Consider the following 18,271-nt stretch of genomic DNA (forward strand, 5'->3'; position numbering starts at 1 on the left):
GTATTATTTATACACTATCCAAAGTATCAATTTGAAAGGTTTAATAGACTATGTAGTCAACCATTCAACAGAATATAATAGTTTTTTCATAATGTAGATACATGGCTCTGAAAGGATCAGAAAAACAATGAAGAGTCGAAGGGAATGGAAAGGACATATGGCATTGGTGTCCTGCTGTGCTGCACCGTCATGACATCATAGAACCTTGTATGACATGACATCTTGTTGGAGGTCCATGAAGACCCTCTCTGTACCTGTACTAGGTATTGTTTGCTCAAGAAAACCTTACAAATATATTAAATACTTAGGCATGCATTCCTCTTTATGTTACCAACAATCTTCAGTTAACAGTCAACATAAGACATGAAAAGTAGGTGCGAGGGAAAGGTAATTAACAAAAGGCCAGGGAAGTAAGCTACAGACAGGAGGAAGTAAGCTAAGGAAACTGGGGGAATATAAAAGAAAGCACAGGGATGTGTGGTTCAAGAGGGCACTAAAATAGATTGTAGAAAGTTTGACAAAATGAGTACGATCGTAATGCATACTTGTTTAAAAGCAGAAAATATTAAACATGACTTACCAGTAGCACCAGCAGGGATGGCAGAGATATAGGCTGCTTGTGCACCATAGGCAGTACAAATAAATAATCATACTGACACCATTTCAAAATCCTTATACTCTCTTGATATTGATCAAATCAAAGGATCAGAAGAAGCACAATCAATCCTCTTAACAAACAATGGTTACACCGATCATATGTTCCATCAGCTGAATTATTAACATTCAAAATGATCCACTGGAACTTGAACACACCAACAAAACCTAACGTATAATGTTAAGCAGGATGCGGTGTCGACATTTCAGTCTCAATTTGCCATTTTGGTCTGTGAGACCATCTTCAGGACTCAGCGTTGACAGGGAAGTACACCTGTAAGTACTTGCTCACACAGGATTGGCTCCTCTTAGGATGCACACTCAAACGAGTAAATCACACCAAACTCAGTTCAAATATGGGTCATTCCATTTGTACTCAGAATTTCAGTTACCAGTAAATATCTGAGCTCCAGTTCAAGTGAAATGTAGGCATAGATGGAGCTAATTTAAACATGTAAGCCTTATATGTTGCTCATTACATCATCATTGGTGGAATGGGTGAATGCAAAAGTGGTTATAGGTTGTGTGACAATGAGGCAGTGAATAGTGGGTGAAATCTTCATAGGATGGTGGCTCCTGTCAACACTCATGGGTGGTGGGGGGTCATCTATGTTCATGATTATGCAATACTGGCCCTAAATTGGATTGAAGATCAAGTAGTTCACTAGAAGCAGGTGGGGGTGATAGAAGGGGCAGGCTAGTTGTTGAAGGTATTTTTGTAGGGGTACCTTGCTGATGGGTGTTGATCCCCCCTTGTCTTTTGCATATGAAATAGCCCTGTAGCGTAAGGCAGGTCCCTGTGTGAGAGATCCTTTATTAGCTGAATAACCTTGTCATGGCGAACTGCCATTTCCTCCCTTGACACTGGAGATGTTCTCCTGGTGCAATTTCACAATGTTCTGGAGAATTTTGTCTAGATTCTCCCAGACACTAGACTGTCTCTCCATGAACCTTGGAAGGTCTTTCTGGTGGTGGAGATGTTACACATAATCACTCAATTAAAAAAAATATCCCACACAGCTAACTGCCATAGAAACAACTGATCCTAATGGAGTACATTATTTGACTCTGCCACTTATCCCACATGTGTGTGTTTTCATAGGCATTCAGCTGCATGTCCTGCATGTAGTGACTTGACATCTAAAAGGTTGTGGGGGAAGTTGTGCAACAGAGGAGAAGTCTGCCTTCCCTGAGGTTTTCTCTTGGTGGAAAGATGCAATAGGGAATGCAACAGTGGTATCTGGAGGTTGAATGGTTGTTGGTCGTACATCCTGTTTACATTTGTGACCTAGTTAGATGATGTCTGGGCTCTTGCAATCCAGAAGAACTCCAAAGGAGGAACACAGTTGGCCATAAGTGAAGCAGTAATGGAGGTGTCCTCCTGCAAGGATCCAACAGTCTCCTCATTCAATCCAGTGGTGGAGATCGTAGAGATGTCACCTTAGAATATGATTGGGGTTTCTCTCATAATCGAATGCTGCCTTCAACTTGTAGATGGAATGGCATCATCATCATCAACAAGCTCTTTCTCCCTAGATGTTGCAATGGAAATTGAATTGGAGAGGGTATAGAGGCAGCAACAAATCAAAACATCTAATACTTTAACACAAATGATGGAAGGAACATGAAATCGACAATAACAGTGGAAGCTTGGGTAGCTCATTTCTCGAATATATTCAACCCAAAAGATGTCTCACCGCAAGATCAAAGAGATAAAATAGTTATTAATTCGGAAACTGTGAACCAACTCAGTTTATCTATATCCCTTGGTGAGGTTGAAGACGCATTGACAAGGGGTATTCCGGAAAATGCCCCAGGGCCAGATGGGGTGCCCCTAGACATATTTAAAGGCAAACCCCAACTATGGGCAACGTTGATGGTAAATTTTTTTAAAGCAATAATAGTGGGCCGCATCCCTAGCTCATGGAAAGAGGCAGTGGTGGTACCGATATATAAGAAAGGTAACAGGAATGATCCTGTATGCTACAGGCCAATTTCCCTAATTGATGCTACATGCAAAGTCCTGGGGAGGGTAATTACTGCTTGCCTGGAATCGTGGGCCAATGATTCTGGTCTTATATCACACACACAATACGGTTTCAGAAGGGGAATGGGAACGAATGAACAATGTCTTAATCTGTCCCTAGTCATGGGTAAGTATATGAAGGCCATTGGCGGATCAATCCACCTGGCCTTCATGGACTTATCCAGTGCTTTCAACACAGTCAACAGGGGGAAGCTGTGGACACTTATGGAAAAGATGGGCTTTGAGGAAGCCCTTATTACCCTGTTACGTAGGTTGCATATGCTGGAGCAGAGTTTTCTGTTGAAAATTTATTGAGTTTTAAGCTCCAGTTTCGTCTATATGTTATGATTAAAATTACTAATTTGTAATCATTAATTAATAGTTTGTTTTGTTGAATGTCCAAATTAACCAACACTACTAATGAGAGAAAACTACACGTGGGAATGCGTATATGTTGCTTAAATAATATGTGCAGTTTAACTAAATGAGTATCGTTAAAGCATTATTTGTTTCGAGTTTGTGCTTTTAAAATAACGTGTGTTAATGCTTTGTTGCGTTGCAGAAGGCTAGATAATTACATACACATAAGGGTATTAGTGGGGATTAACACTGTATAGTCATTATGATGTGGTAACGTTGTTTTGTGTTTCTTTTAATTAAGATGGTCCGTTTTGGCCTAAAACAAGATGGCTGCCATTTACAGCCTGCACTCGAGTGATTGAATTTTGATGAGAGGCCTTGCTGAACATGGTCGAAAGTCACCTGACCACAGCTTCTGCCTGAGTAGAAAATTTCCGTGAGGACAGTAGCTCTGGGAATGATTCCAATTGTCCTTGGTGAAGGATAAAGCCACAATGAACAATGACCAGTCTGCGGTGGCTCTGCTATGATACCAAGGAAGAGCATTCGCGGAAGTAACATTTGCAAACTCGAGTTTCCTTCTTCTGTATTTTTTATTTTTGTGATTTTTCCTGAGCGGAGGTTTTCTAAATGTAACCAAGAGACTTCCTTTCCTGCTCGCTCTGCTCAGCGGCTCAACGGATATCCAAAGATTGTTTGTAACTTTTATTTGTTATTTTTCCCTATAAATATGTTAGACTAGAGAGGGTCCGTGTTCTTTGCGCTCATTACATTCATCGCGTCCCTTGCTGTCATCGCGTCTTGGACTTCCTATGCTGAGGATGGCAGCTCGAGAGACTTTACCGAGAAACCAGTCCTGACCCCTTTTAGCTAGAATAGGTAACTATGAGAATAATGATTTTGCTGATGATTGACTTACAATTTGAACTAACTTAGATAAATAAGCATTTGCTTGAATATCTGTGTCGGATGGTTATTTCTTTGTCATTTATTGAGTTTTCAAATGTATTTCCTATGTTTAAAATCATGACTCAGGACAATTTCTTTATGGTTACATTGGCCTCGTTTAGATGCAGATTGGTTTAGGTTTCCTCTCCTGTATTCAGTGTGGATAGAGTAATAGTGTGAATTTAGTGTGATGGGCCCTAGCGTATGATGAGTATATGTGCGTGTGACTGTAGATTTACTCTATCCGTGGAAGTAGGGAGAATTTATATGCGCTGATCTGCAGCACATACACCAACCACTGTCTCTATATGTTATGGACCAAGAGGAGAGAAGACCAGGCCTATTGCATCTACAGAGGGCGTACGACCGGGATGTATTTTGGCCCCTTTTTTATTTCTTTTATATATTTCTTTTATTTACAAATGGGGTGGAGAACTTTTTACTAGAACAGCAGTTGGATTATCCGAACATAGGAGGTAAGCCGGTTTCCTTATTGTCATATGCTGATGACACAGTTTTGATGGCTCTAACAGCCAATAGCCTTCAAAAAGCTGTGATTGCCTTCACTGATTTTATGATGGCACTGGACCTTAAAGTAAATTTCAGTAAGTCTTTTATCATGGTTTGAGGCCCAAAGCAGACAAAAACGAGAACATTTGTGGTAAAAGAAAAGATTATTGATAAGGTACCTAAATTCACTTATCTGGGGAATGTTTTTAACAACAAACTGAATTGGGACCATTTGATTGCAGCCAGGGTTCAAATCACCAGTAGAATCATAGAGGGTCTGATTCGCTTTGCATGCAAGCTGGGACATAAGCCTGTGGCAGAAATGCTAACTCTATATAAATCAAAATGCCTGTCAGTAGCAACGTATGGGGCAGGAGTATGGGGCAATCAAAAATGCAGCCAGATACAAATTCTGGAAAATAAATTCTTAAAAAGATTGCTGATGGTTCCCATTAGTTCGCCCACAAAATGTTGTCACTTTGAAGTGGGATTGGACTATGTTAAACATAGAGTAAACATCGCCCCACTAATTCTATGGGGGAAAATGTGGACTTTGGAGGAGTTATCATTCACCAGGGCGATTATTAGAGATTGTATGAGTCTGGAAAAGGCCCTGTTTATTCCCTGGCTCTGTTATGTGAAAGATACTTTTAATAAGATTGGTCAGGGAAACTACTATGATAACCCTGATGACATACAATCTAACATGAAATTAACTATAAAAAATGCATATTATAATGAATTAAGAATGTATAATCGGGCCGATGAAACACTAACTGACGGGCCATCATGCTATCAACAATTTTATTTGTCTTTTACTATTCATACACAATCACGTTTCCTCTTGACTAGGTTTCGTTTTTGCAGATTGCACTTTCTTGTGGCTTTTCATAAACAGGCAAGTTGGTGTGAGAGACAGACTTCCTGTCCCTGCAATAATTTAGCCCCAAAAAGCACAATGCACTTTATGCTGTTTTGCACGCTATATAAAGACATAAGGGCATGCTTTATTAAGCCTATCTTATCAGGAAGGTTTTAATTATTTACGATCTTTGTCCACCGATGCTATTTGCAGCACTGTGCTTAACTTCATTAGAACTGCTTTATTAATTAGGAAACTTTATGAATTGTGATAGGGGACCTGGGCCTCGAGTGATTTTAGGTTTTAAAATTGTTCTGTAAATCTGTGATAGACTGAGAAAATTTTGAATACTATAAAAATCTGTCTTAACATTTTAAACTGCAAATTGATATATGTACTCATCCCAATTGCTGTATAGGAAGTTTTAAGTCTTGTTTAATTATTTTATGTATGAATGACATACTTTTATGATTCACATGAATCGAATAAAGTTATTTGAACTGAAGAACTGAACTAATACTTTAACTTAAAGCTAAGATGACACTTCAACAATCACAAATGACACAATATTATGGTGTATATGGCATATATGAATAGCTTTTCCTTCACAGATTCCCATGCAGATGAAAAGTAATAACATCTTGCCTGCCTGTAATACGATGATTGCTTTGTTCACAGACCCTTTGATATCAGCTACTCATTAACCGTCTTTGGAAGCGGCTGGGGATATGGATCCCTTGTTGTGGCAGTTGCAGAAAAAAGAATTGAAAAACAACAGAATTCTGACAATGTGACTGATGACAGCTCTGGCAGGTGTGACAACTTGTGTCAATGCAGGTAAATATGAAAGTGGAATTTGGCATATTTCTTTCCCTTAGAGTAATTGATTGGTGGCCTGAAACGAAAAATGGGAGAATTAATTGCAAATGGACATAGTAGCACACTTATTACAGTCACAGACATTCCTGACCGATAAATTCCAGAAGGCCAAATTGCTGTTGCCGATATGTTTCCTGTTGTGACATGATGGGTGAGACACAATGTTAACACAAGGGCCTGTTGGATCACTGCAGCTGTGTAGAGAGACAGATACTGAGTATTGAAGTATCATAACACAAATAGTATGATGGTGTGGAAACCTGTTAGTGCTCTGCAGTGACTAAACATCCACACAGTTTTGGTGTGAGACAATGTTAGACACTCTGACAAAGCACATACTCCTCTATCACTGGCTGCAATTGGGACATAGGTGGGTTGAATGGGAGACAGAACTGAAGTTATTTGCACGCAATTACCAATAATGAAGCAACAACGAAGGATATATTTTGTGACAAAAAGTCACTCATATCATACCTATAAGTTCAGCCATCACAGATGTTGATGAGACATGCTGAATATGTGGCTCTTACTATCTCAAATCACATTTTCACTATCATTTCACTTAAGTAGAGGGAGATATGCATAGACAGTTCAAAATTGACTTGGAGGTACACGTACCAGGCCCTGCCATTCATCTGTCTGAAGCCAGTCCACATGTTGGCACAGTTAGTACAACAGCAGAAGAGTTGTTGGCTGGTGGTGGAGGGCTGGCAACACAGGATCTGCAAAGTAAATAATGACAAGATATGGAAGAGAATATCTGAGGCATATTCAGTTACAAAATAAGTATGTAATGAGTGAATTGTTTGATTATATGTGTACAAGACACATGAATGGCAATGTTGAGCCGCAACAATCAAGGATATACTTTTCTGAAGAACTCTGACATCGATAGCAATGTGACATACCTGAGTGGATGTTATGTAATGTTACCAAATGTATAAAGCGCATGGCTGCCCCAGCAACGGGGCGTCCCAGTGCTGGTTCCAGATCGCAATGACAAGGATTGAATCTGAGGCAAATGGATTATGCTGGAAATAGTCAAGCCTTTACTGCATTTTTGAATGCCCCGAGGTTCTGAATGCTCCTGATGGTACCTGGGAGGGCGTTCCAAAGGGCAGATGTCACGGCACGGAACAACGGACCACCTGCCCGTGTTCTTCTGACTCGAGGAACGCATGCCATGTGTCAATCTGCAGAGCGCAACATGCAGCTAGGGACATAAGGGATAAGAAGATTGGATAGAATGATAGAATAGGGAGCTTGGGAATTAAGAATCCCGTGTGAGATGCAGAATGTCTCAAAGTGGATTCTCTGGATGATAGGTATGTATTGAGACGCTGGGCCTAGTTGATGCTCTGCCACAAGAGGGGATTCTACAGGGGCTGCTACTGCTCCATCAGTTACAAGTCATGTGTTAGACATGGGGACTTTTAATTAAATGTGATGGGGCAAAACGATTACTATGTTTCCACTCTAAGGAGATTAGGAGAAATGTGTGTGAGTGACATCTGTGGGATATGGGTCTATCTGCAAAGGGGGAGATTCACGATGTTTGAAAACAGTGTGGGATAAGTGAGGCGTTGGCATTTAGCTGAAAGAGAGTAGTGTGCTAGTCTTGCCCAATGGAGGGATTCCCCTGATTAGGTAAGAATTTGGTGGATAAGGGTGCAATCTGCACCCCATGAAGAAATGTTACTGCCAGTATCCTGGAAATCTCCTTCATATGCCATCCCTCACAATGGCATGTGTTCTCTAATTCCCCCATAGCACAAACCTCCACCCCAATGCATTTAATCTATCAGTAATCTCCTCTCACATATCCACCTTCTCCACTTGACTGAGGAAGCATGGAGGCTAGACATCTAGTTATGTTGATTCCACCTACCACAAAGTTAACTGGAAATTCTAATTCCTCCTTCTTCCACTTAAGTGAGGTGGGCTGCAGTCTGAAGACTAAAGCTGGTGTGTGGCATCAACAGTGTTATACTGTACAAGGGGTAGAGTTCAGAGCCTTGATTATGGCTGTATTTATGTGTTTCCAGGGTTGTTTGTCAGGTTTTAGCATTATTTCTTTCGATTAAAAGCTGATTCTCTATTCTGTTCCATTGGGTGTTCTATGTAGCAGAGCAGGAATTTCTGCTTATTCTTAGTAGAACTTTGCTTGTGGGCATGTGCCAAAATACACCTGAAAAGTTACTAGTAATAATAATATGGCTGTAAATTACGCATGTGCATCTTTACCCCGTCTTGTAAGAGAATAAAGATATGGATAGCTACTACTGTACAGAAAATGCACCCAGGTGTCTTGTATTGCATTCGGGTGGAGATTACCACCTAGGCACAGTCTTTACGTGTGGAGACCTCCACGTATAGATTTCCCTTTCTGAATCGGCCCCATAGAGTGAACTTTGTGTCAGACCCCATTTGTCAATGACTTGATTAGGTCATGCTCCTTCAAACATTGCAATTCTAATGTGTCCATCACATTTTGAGTCAGCCTACCGTAGTTTGTGGATGGTTACATTTTAATTATTTACATTTTGCTCCGGTAACAAATTAGTACACAGAAGAGCAGCTTTATGCAGTGGGATCTCAGGCTCTTGTATTACTACTGAGGGTCTATTGAGATCTGGCATGGACCACTTTGGCATCTGCTGTCTATTGTTGTGAAAGTGGACTAGTGCCATCCACACCTCCTAACAAAACAACAAGAAGCCAAGAAGCAGGTAAGCGAGGTCTGCATGGCAATAGTTGACTTTTGATGTTGGACAACGCCTAATGTGTCTGCTCCCATGTGACAAGTCTGGCTGGCAAAGTAGATGAAGAAGAACAGAGTTATGCTTTTTATAAGGACTCGCTGTTCTTGTAGGTAAGCCATCGCGGCCCCAGAGCGGTCTGCCCGGGATCGCATGGCCAGTACGAGTAGGAAATCTGGGATTAGTAGTCTGGGTTACCTCTTGCCACAATCATCAATCCAGTATAAAGTTACTGCTAGGTAGTTACAGCCCCCAGTTTGGAGTCAGTACAGAAAAGGCAGCTACCAACATGATGTCACACTTGAGAGGAGTATTCTTGTGTGAAGTCACTTCAGAAAGAAGTAAGATGCCAACGAAGAAAGATTAGTTCACTGAAAAGTTATGGCAATAATTCCTTTCCATTTGCGTTCTCGCTGCATTCAGACATCTCTTCCTTTTCAGTCACTGCCGGCAAGGCAGCTCTCAATGTCACTGCATCAACTGCTGAATACAGCCTGAATTGCTGCACATTAAGAACAGCTCCTAATATTATTTCACTTCTTTAAAGGCAACTATCAGTATGGTAATAGAACATGAAGGCAGTTCTCAGCCCCAACCAAGGGCTTCTATTACGAGTCTGGGGGTCAACGGACTGCTAGACTTGAAGGGCGTGTCGGGCTTTCGACTGCCCTATTAAAATTAAATTAGTGTTGTTGGACCGCCATTGCAGGGAACTGCTATTTCCTGGTGGTGTTGCGGCGGTCAGGAGGCTGCAATATGCTTGGAGGGACAGCAGCGGTCATGCCAAGCTTACTATGAGTTTCCGCTCTGCCACAGTATTCATGGCAGTTCCACCTCCATGAACACTGTGGCGAGGAGGAAACAATGGGTGCCTCACGTTGATGCACACCGGGAGGCACAACACGTACCCCCATGTGTGCATGCACACCAGTTTACTTTACAGTCCATGCTGTGCAGGAACTGTTTCTGGTGTTCTCATTGTGGAGACCATTTTCTGGGCACCGTAGGGGGAACGTAAAATAAAAGCCAGCCAGATACGAGAAATAGTCGTAATCTAGTGGGCAGCTCGACCACGGGTTTGGCGGTGCCGCGGCCGGGCGGACCCTGCACCACAGATTCAAACTTCTAATCAGGCCCCAACGGTGATGTTGCTCCAGTAAAGGCAATTTTCGGTGTGCTTCCACTGATGAGAAGACAGGTCCCACTGTGATGTCACGGTGGTAAAGGACTTTCCAATACGTTCTTACTTGTAAGATGGAAGCATTATTGTAACTACTTACATGGACACATCTTGGTACTGTCTGTGTGCATATTTGTGCTTTGATGAGTACAGTTCGAGCACATCCCACAACAATGCAATACAGACATGTTCCTAAAGCAAGAGAGGCCTATTGGCTTTGTCAGTGCTTGTTAGTCCACGGAACACAGTTTTTGGTTTTACATTTACTGGAAACTGTCTCTGAGTTAAATGGGAAACGCAGGTCCCTACAGCTCATGCTGTGCAGGTAGCACCCATAATTCAAAGGGCCCAGTTAAACCTAAAGCCGCTGAATATATGGGATTTCCAGAGTCTAAGGGGTCCCTTAAATCCTCCTGGAGGGGGTCTCCATCATGTGTTTATGGGCTTGTGCTCAGCTTTTAGAAACGAGCATTTCCAGTGGCAAAGGAGGTATTTTTTCTTTGATACAATTTCCAAGCCATGAAAGCTCTGTTTTCACAGTTATGGCTAAACCACTTTGCCGGTTCCAGGAATACCCTAAAGATCAAATCCCAGACAACCTGCTGGAGGGAGGCGAAGTGCAAATCGTCTTGTCTTCTGATATAACCCGGTTTCGATTGATTTCTGGCGCTGCTTCCTTTAAGATCCACATTTACAGATAAACGAGGCAAATGCACTGAAAAACGAAACGTTTCTTTCTAAAATGTGGATTTCCCAATGTATCTGTGAGCCCCGCGGCGGCCCGGCGACCTTTCCCTGGAGTGCTCGAGGCCCACCAAGCCGCAGATACTGTGCTGCATCAAACCCCGTTGCTTTGCGGCTCAGTGAATAAAATACTGAGCCGCCCAGTGACTGACTGAAATAAAATAATCTATGATGCATGAACAAGTCTCAATGAAATAATAATATCCTTAGCAGTGAAAAACGGATTGGTAATACAGTAATTGAAGCGATTTATGGCCATCTCCTTGAGCCAGCCCGCTGAAACAGCCTGCTATTTTATTTAATCTCATATCAGAGGAATTACGGGCTGGTAATCCATTGTTAAACATCATTTAGAATGATGGATGGAAATGTCAGCTTTTCCAACATAATCAATTCATATCTCATTAGTACATATTATTTATGATTCTCATAATGGGACCTGCAGGGGTCTCCAGGGGGGAATGGAGACCTCAGCTGTTGTTGAAATGAGATGAGATATACTGTAGCTTATGAGTTAATAACTGCATATAAAAAATGCTTCCCCCGTAGTATTGATTGTTCATAGCATTTTACAAATGAATTGAGAGCCCTCGACCTCGGCCCTCGTGCTGCGTTCAGTGACAGTTCTACTACTAATGCGGAAGCCGATAATAACTCAGCTGTGTGGGAAAGGGAGGCACCGCTGTGAACAATGGGGTTAGGGAAAGAGGGCTTTTGAATAAATAGAACTCTATGATGTGTAATGCCGCAACAAGTTTAAAATCAAAAGCAAACATCAGCAAATAAAATTATATCTTGGAATCCTTGCTGGTGAGTGTTGGTGATTCAGGGTTGGAAAAATATACTTTTTCATTTTAAGTGAGTAACCCCTTTAAAGGGCCCCATCCAATAAACGATGTCTCGGCAGGTTAACCCACCCACACACCAGCAGACATTTTGGATTCCTTTTTGTTGGTAATGCAGTTGTGAAGGAAAAAGAACTGGCGCCCGGATTTACTAACAAAACATAATCAGACCCACTAGGGGGCAGATTTATGTTCCCTGGCGCATCCCTGCAAATCAGCACGGATGCGCCAGGGAAGATGCGTCACGCAAGTTTGCCCTTGCGTCACCACAGATGCACCGCATTTACAATGCGGTGCATCGTGGCACAAGGACAAGCAGATACGTGACGCATCTGCCGGCGTAAGGTTGGCGCAGTGCTGAAGTTGCGTCGCAAGCGCGATGCAACTCCAGCACTGTTCCAACCTACCCTATCCCTAACATGGTGTGTCAAGCCTTACACCTGCTTCAAGCAGGCGCACGGTTTTGACGCATCAGCGTTGGGAAAGTGACTCAGTGAAATCTTATAGATTTCACTGAGTCACTTTTCAGGAACGTTCCTGCGACGGAACGCCCCCCCCTGTGTCGAAACGCCCACGTGAAACCTGACGCAGGTTTCACGTGGCGCAGGGCTTTACACCGTGACGCATTTCCATAGATGCGTCACGATGTAAATGGGGCGCAACGTGGCGCAGGGTTTAAGCCCGCCGCTGCGTCACAAAAGTGACGCAACCGCGGCGTAAAAGGGGCGCAAGTCCCACATAAATCTGCCCCAAGGATTTTAAATCAATCAGAGGAATTGTAAGGGCGCTACTCACCCGTGAGGGTCTCAAGGCGCTGGGGGTGAGGGAGGTCAGCAGTTCCGTTCACTCGAAAAGCCTGGTCTGCAGAGCCTTCCTGAAGGTGTTCAGGGAGGGGGCGCGTCTGATGTCGGTCTGGAGCTCGTTCCAGTTCTTGGCCGGGATGTAAGAGAAGGATGTTCCCCCTGCTCTGGATGAGTGGGGTTTCAGCAAGGAAGAGGTTGGAGGAACAGAGGTTTCTTCTGGGTACGTGGAGGGTAATTTTGTTGTTGAGGTATTGGGTGAGTATCTTGAAAGTTACCCTTTTCTGATCCATTTTGCAGCCACAGATGGCAAATTTTGCAGCAAAGAAAGCAAAATGTGTGGTCCCAAGCCTCTTAATTTGCTGTGTTTTTGCAGCAGGAAGAACACGTGCCTGTCAAAAACTAAAGCTCGTCCTTGGTCTGTCACCACTGGAGACCCTGACAAGTCATAGTCTGTGCCCTGGTAGAGTGTCAAGCAGGAGAGCACCTAGGAACAGGAGGGTGTTGATGCATAGAGTGCAGATCTAAATGTGAAACTCTACCCTGTGGCATCTGACAATCTCCATTCAAAAGCTGCACAGAGCAACAAGGAGTGAATGGAGTGGTGGGGACATAGGAGACTCGTAGTGGGGGCAAACAGGGGGAGGAGAGGGGCATGATGAGTATCCTGGGGTTGTTAGAGGGGGGAGTTTTGGCCATGGGAAAGAAGAGGCTCAGGCGGGGTGTGCAGTGTACAGGAATCAAGGTGGGGTGTCCCATAAAACTAAGGGCATAGGGAATGGAGGGGGTCTGGGGTGGTAGGGAGGAACACATGGTTAACACAGGAGGTGGACAAGCGTATTACAAAGATGTTATCAGGCAGGAAACAAATAACTTTCAACTAGACTGTTGCTCATTATTTCTTTTTTTGTTGTTGCTTTTCTGTCTTTCTTTGGCTCAGCTTCATGAAGAGTTAATAGAAGGAGGATCAGCCTAATTTCTTTTCAGAAAGGACAATTTTTACAGACACTTTTGCAAAAATTAGGGTATTTTTACAAAAGTGTCAATTTTGTGATATTTTTTGCTAACCACAAAATTACTAACCCTGGGCGTAGTTCGCGAAGTAGCACTTCGCGAAGCTACGCAAAGTGCAGTTCGCACTATGCGAGCTACGCGTAGCACTTCGCGAACTGCATAGTACCTTGTTCGCACTGTGCCAGATGTCGTTTTCAATGATTGCACAGTGCGGACAAGCAACCGGCACTGTGCAATCATTGAAAATGGCATCTTGCACAGTGCGAGCCGTAGTTTTCTGCTGCTCGAGTAGATTTTTACTTGAGCGGCAGCTTTCTCAACGCGAACTGGTAGTTTCTCATCGCGAGCGGTCGCGAGCATACGCGACCACTCGCAATGAGAAACCTGACCTCCTCCCGTTGGGAATCTCGCCGGGAGGTTTATTTTCCATGCTCGCGATCGCCAACTTGATGTTGCTGATCGCGAACAAGGAAAAAGTCTCACCGGGATGTCATTTTGCTTGCTCGCGGTCGCCAACTTGACGTTGAGGACCGCGAGCAAGCAAAAAATGACCTCAGCACTACGCAACACTACGCTACGCGTGTTCGCACTGTGCTACGTGCAGTTCGAGTAGTGCGAAGTAGTGCGAACTTCGCAAACTACGCGAGCGTAGCGTAGTGCTTTGCCCAGGCTTAAAAATTACAACATCCTAGCAGGTCTGGGAAAGGTGCAGTGCAGTGCTGTATGAAAATCTGCAGGGAGGGGTCAAAAGGGGAAAAATTGTCTAGCATCATATTTATAAAGAGTTGTGCACCAATTATACATTTGATCGCAATCATGCAAAAAAATACATTTTAGCATGGCTCTAAGCATTATCGGACAAAGCATAGCCGAGCAAGCAATGTCTTGCCTCAAGTATGTACTCCAGATATATCCTCCAGTATAAATTTGTAAGAGATGATAGCCAAGGGCGAGAGGCAGAAAATGTGCAGATTTGCAGAAATTACTCTTGTGGGGGAATATTATGAAGACATTCAGCAACCCTATTGTTTGCACCTGGTTTCATTTGGCTCTAGGTTTCTATGGAAGAGCAGGTAAAGCTAGTTTAGCAGATCTGACAATGGACCTGATTATAATTAGTAAGAGATTTACGACCCATGTGAAAATTCATTTTTACTCAGGAGACAGAATTCTAAATTGTGCTGAGTTTATTGCGCCTGGTAATTATCTGGTACAATATTGTTCATACCCTTTGTTGAATTTCGGGAACTCAGACCTGTCAGAATTTCACAGGAAAAAAGAGTAGAGCATTTACAACAACATGCAGATTTTGGAGCTCTAAGCAACAAACTCCAAATGTTGTTTCTCAAAAACTCAGAATAGATGCACTTTATCTCACTCGATAAATTCTGAAAACCAGTCAGATTTTATCAAGAGTGACAAATAGTACATTTCATCTGGGGTTCTCAGAATCAACTTCTTTGCATGGAATCCTATGGTGTTTGCGCTGTTCCTTGCTCCTTTACACTCTCTTTGTATACACTCAGCGGCGGCTCCTCAGCTAGCATTGCCCTCCCCAAAAACGACAAGAAAGGAGAAAAAAAAACAACACTCCTTTTCTGCCGAATCTTTAAAGTGGGGCCATGGGTGTGATGCCAGGGAGGGGGGGCTGGCAGTGCACTCCCTTCACTGGCCAGCCAAACCATCATGCTCAGTGAACCGGGGAAGAGGATGTGGTCCGTCGGCTGCGCTGCCGCCTCTGGTGCTGGAAACCAGGGTTCGAGCCTCGAGGTCGCGTCCACATCCTGTGATTCTGGGCAAATCACTTAATCTCCCGGTGCCTGAATGTGTAATGTAAATACGGTGCTATGTAAAGCGCTCCAATACCTTCGGGTCGAGTTCACGCTATATAAATATGCAACAAAAAAAAGAAAAACGCTCTCAAACCCCAGCTGCATTGCTGGGGTTAGAGAGAGCAGACAATGACTCCTGTCTGTCCTGGAGCACTAATCAAGGGTACTCCGGCCAATCCTGAAGCTGCTCTCATGTGGGAGCAGCTTTAGGATTGGCTGCAGGGCATTCTGGGAGCCTGTGCCTGCAGCAGAGGAGCACGGCACGGGGCGCCCCCTTCCCTTCGAAACCCGTATGACCTCCTCAGCCCACCCCAACACTCGCCCCAAATAAGGGCAGCTACTGTAAACACTGCTGAAAGTTTGGTGCCTTATGATGTCATTTGGCACTGCACTCACATTACCTCCTCGTTAGTCATACCAGAACCCTCCAAAGCAAAAAAAGTCAGCCTCCCATGCCTCCCTCCCATCCCTTCCCAATATGGCCGACCCAGTACACCCATGACATCTATAAGAGGCGGGCCGGCCCAACCCATCAGCCTGTTTTTTTTGTTCTGCGCTGCAGATTCTCCAGAGTGTCTGATCAGGTAAGTTGGGCTGAGGTCCTGCTCCAGCGGGTCCCTGTGCCCTGGGGGGGAGGCCCTGCTCCAGCGGGCTCGCTCTCTGGTTCCCCTACCTTCTAGCCCTCGCACTATCCCTTTGGGGTTCGCCACTCTCCTCTAGCAGGCTTCTGGTGCTGGCGGGATCTTGTTTTTTGTCCTGCGCCCTCTCCATTCCTTGCTTTGTGCCCTGCTTTAGCGGGCTTTGTTTTGGGTGGTGTGCTATGGGCTGTCACGAAGTCGCTGTGGCCTCAACCTGTGACTCTTACTCTCCTGGTTATCTGTACGTCTGCCGGGGTTCCTCGCTTGTGGGCCTCCCTGCCCTCGCAGGGGTTCCTGATAACCTGCGACCGGCTTCGACGCATGTGTGTCGCCTTGGCCGGCCTGCCCGTCGGGTTTTCTTTCCCCGGCGTGCTCTACCCCGACCCGTCTCAGTTGGATGCGGCGGGGGGGGAGGGGTTGCTGCCTGCTGTCGGGCTTGGATGCCCTGCGCTTTCCCTCTTTTTGCTTTTCTCGGCATGCGATCGAGACTCATTGGGGGGGGGGGAGTTGGCCTGACGCTAGGGGGATCCCCCTCAATCCCATGGCCCTGGTCCTCTCCACCTGTGGGCCTCCGTCAGTTCCTGCGGACGCGCCCCGTGTCCTGGTCTCCCCCATTGTGATTCCCTGTCCGTTTGGCCCGTGTTTGTTTGGCCGGGGCTGCTGTCCCAGGCTGGGCTTACCTTCGGGTGCCAGGGCTGGAGCATTCCTCGGTGCTCCGGGGTCTGCTCGGGGGTTTCGCGGGGGCTGCGACTCCGTTGGTTGAGTCCGGGCTGCTGCCTTCTCCTCCTGGTTTCCAGCTGGCGTTCTCTGATCCGCCTCCTCTGGGCGGGTCCTGCTCCCCCGGCTTCAGTCTCTGTGCGCTCTGCTTCGGGCTGTTTCCTTCTGGTTAGGGGTCCGGCTGCCTGGCTGCCTCCCTTGCGGCTGTGCTGTGGGTGGGGGCCCCACGGTTGCGTTGTTCTTCGGGTCATTTTGGCCCTGTGTTGGACGGCGGGAACACTTCCTCTGATGAGTGTTCTGTGTTGGTTCCTCCTTTCCCTCCAGGGTTTCCGGTTGCCTTTTTTGGTCTTTGTGTAGTGGCGCTCGTCCTCTTGTGGTATCTGGGAATTTCGCCTCTGCTTTGCGGTTCCCTGTTCTTTTCGGCATTGGACGTCCTTGTCGCTGTGTGTTAGGAGTCGCTCTGGCCTCATGGTTGGGGTCTTGGGCTCTTGCCCTGCTGCTTGGGGTTCACTTGCCTGGTCTTTCAGTGTGACTGGGTGCCTTCGTCTGAAGTATAGGCACTGGTCTAGCCTTCAGTGAGGTTGGGAAATGTTTTTCCTGTTTGGGTGCTCGCTTCGGCGGCACATTTCCTAAAAAATTGGTGCGATACGGTGAAGATTAGCATGGCCCCTGGGCAAGGATGTCATGCGAATTCGTGATACGTTCCATATAACTGAGGTTTTCTGTGACAGCGCCTGCTGTATGGGGTCTTTGACTCCTACTCTGTGGATGGGGTGTTCGATCCCTGGTCTTTCATTGTCACTGTTTGCTAGAGACGCTGTGGCCTCATGGTTAGGGTCAGAGACTCTTGCTCTCGAGGTTACAGTTTCACTTACCATTGATTCTGTTCCATTAGGTCACATTTTAAATAAGTATTACCCCACAGAGTTAAGATATCCTCTCATTATATCTACTGTGTAGGGATTGGTATTCCCTTCAGGGCGGTTGGGGCTATTTCGACGTCGGTTCCCGGTTTCCTTCTGGGTGTCCGTGCTCGTCGGGTCCCTGGGTTCTCTACTTGTCGCAGTGTTTGTCCCTTCCAGGGCGGTCTGTCTCGCCGCCATGGCCCTGCAGCCGTTCCTCCCTGTAGCCCCTGCTCTCGTCTTTTCTCGGGTGCGGGGCTGGTTGGTTCCTGGTTGGCGGACCGCCTGGATGTGCCTGGTGCTGTGGACATGGTGTTGGGCTTTTCGCCCGGTGGGGTGTGTGTTCCCGTTCCCGGGTTTCGCGTTCCTTCCTCTGTTCTCCTGTTCCTGCCTGCTCCCCGCTGTTGTCCTTGGCCGGTCCTGGTTGGTGTGGCCTTCGGGGTTTTCGGGAGCTGTGAGCGCCGGCTTGTCTGCTGGGGAGGGTCCTCTGTTTGCCCCTGTTCTGCTCCGGTTGTTGCAGTTTGGCTTGCCTTCCTCAGGCCGCTGCGGTGGTGTCCCCTGCTCCTCCTGCTCCATGGCCCGGTGGGCGTCCCTTGCACCT

General features: G+C 45.4%; 1 non-coding gene across 1 annotated transcript; it reads left to right on the top strand.

The window, feature by feature from the left end:
• Positions 1 to 17,373: 17,373 nt before the first annotated feature.
• Positions 17,374 to 17,482, top strand: LOC146831580 (U6 spliceosomal RNA). The gene has a single exon (XR_014961635.1). It is a non-coding gene; the product is annotated as a U6 spliceosomal RNA (small nuclear RNA).
• Positions 17,483 to 18,271: the final 789 nt, after the last annotated feature.

Source organism: Triturus cristatus, chromosome 5_1, assembly GCF_964204655.1.
Source record: "Triturus cristatus chromosome 5_1, aTriCri1.1, whole genome shotgun sequence".
NCBI lineage: Eukaryota > Metazoa > Chordata > Amphibia > Caudata > Salamandridae > Triturus > Triturus cristatus.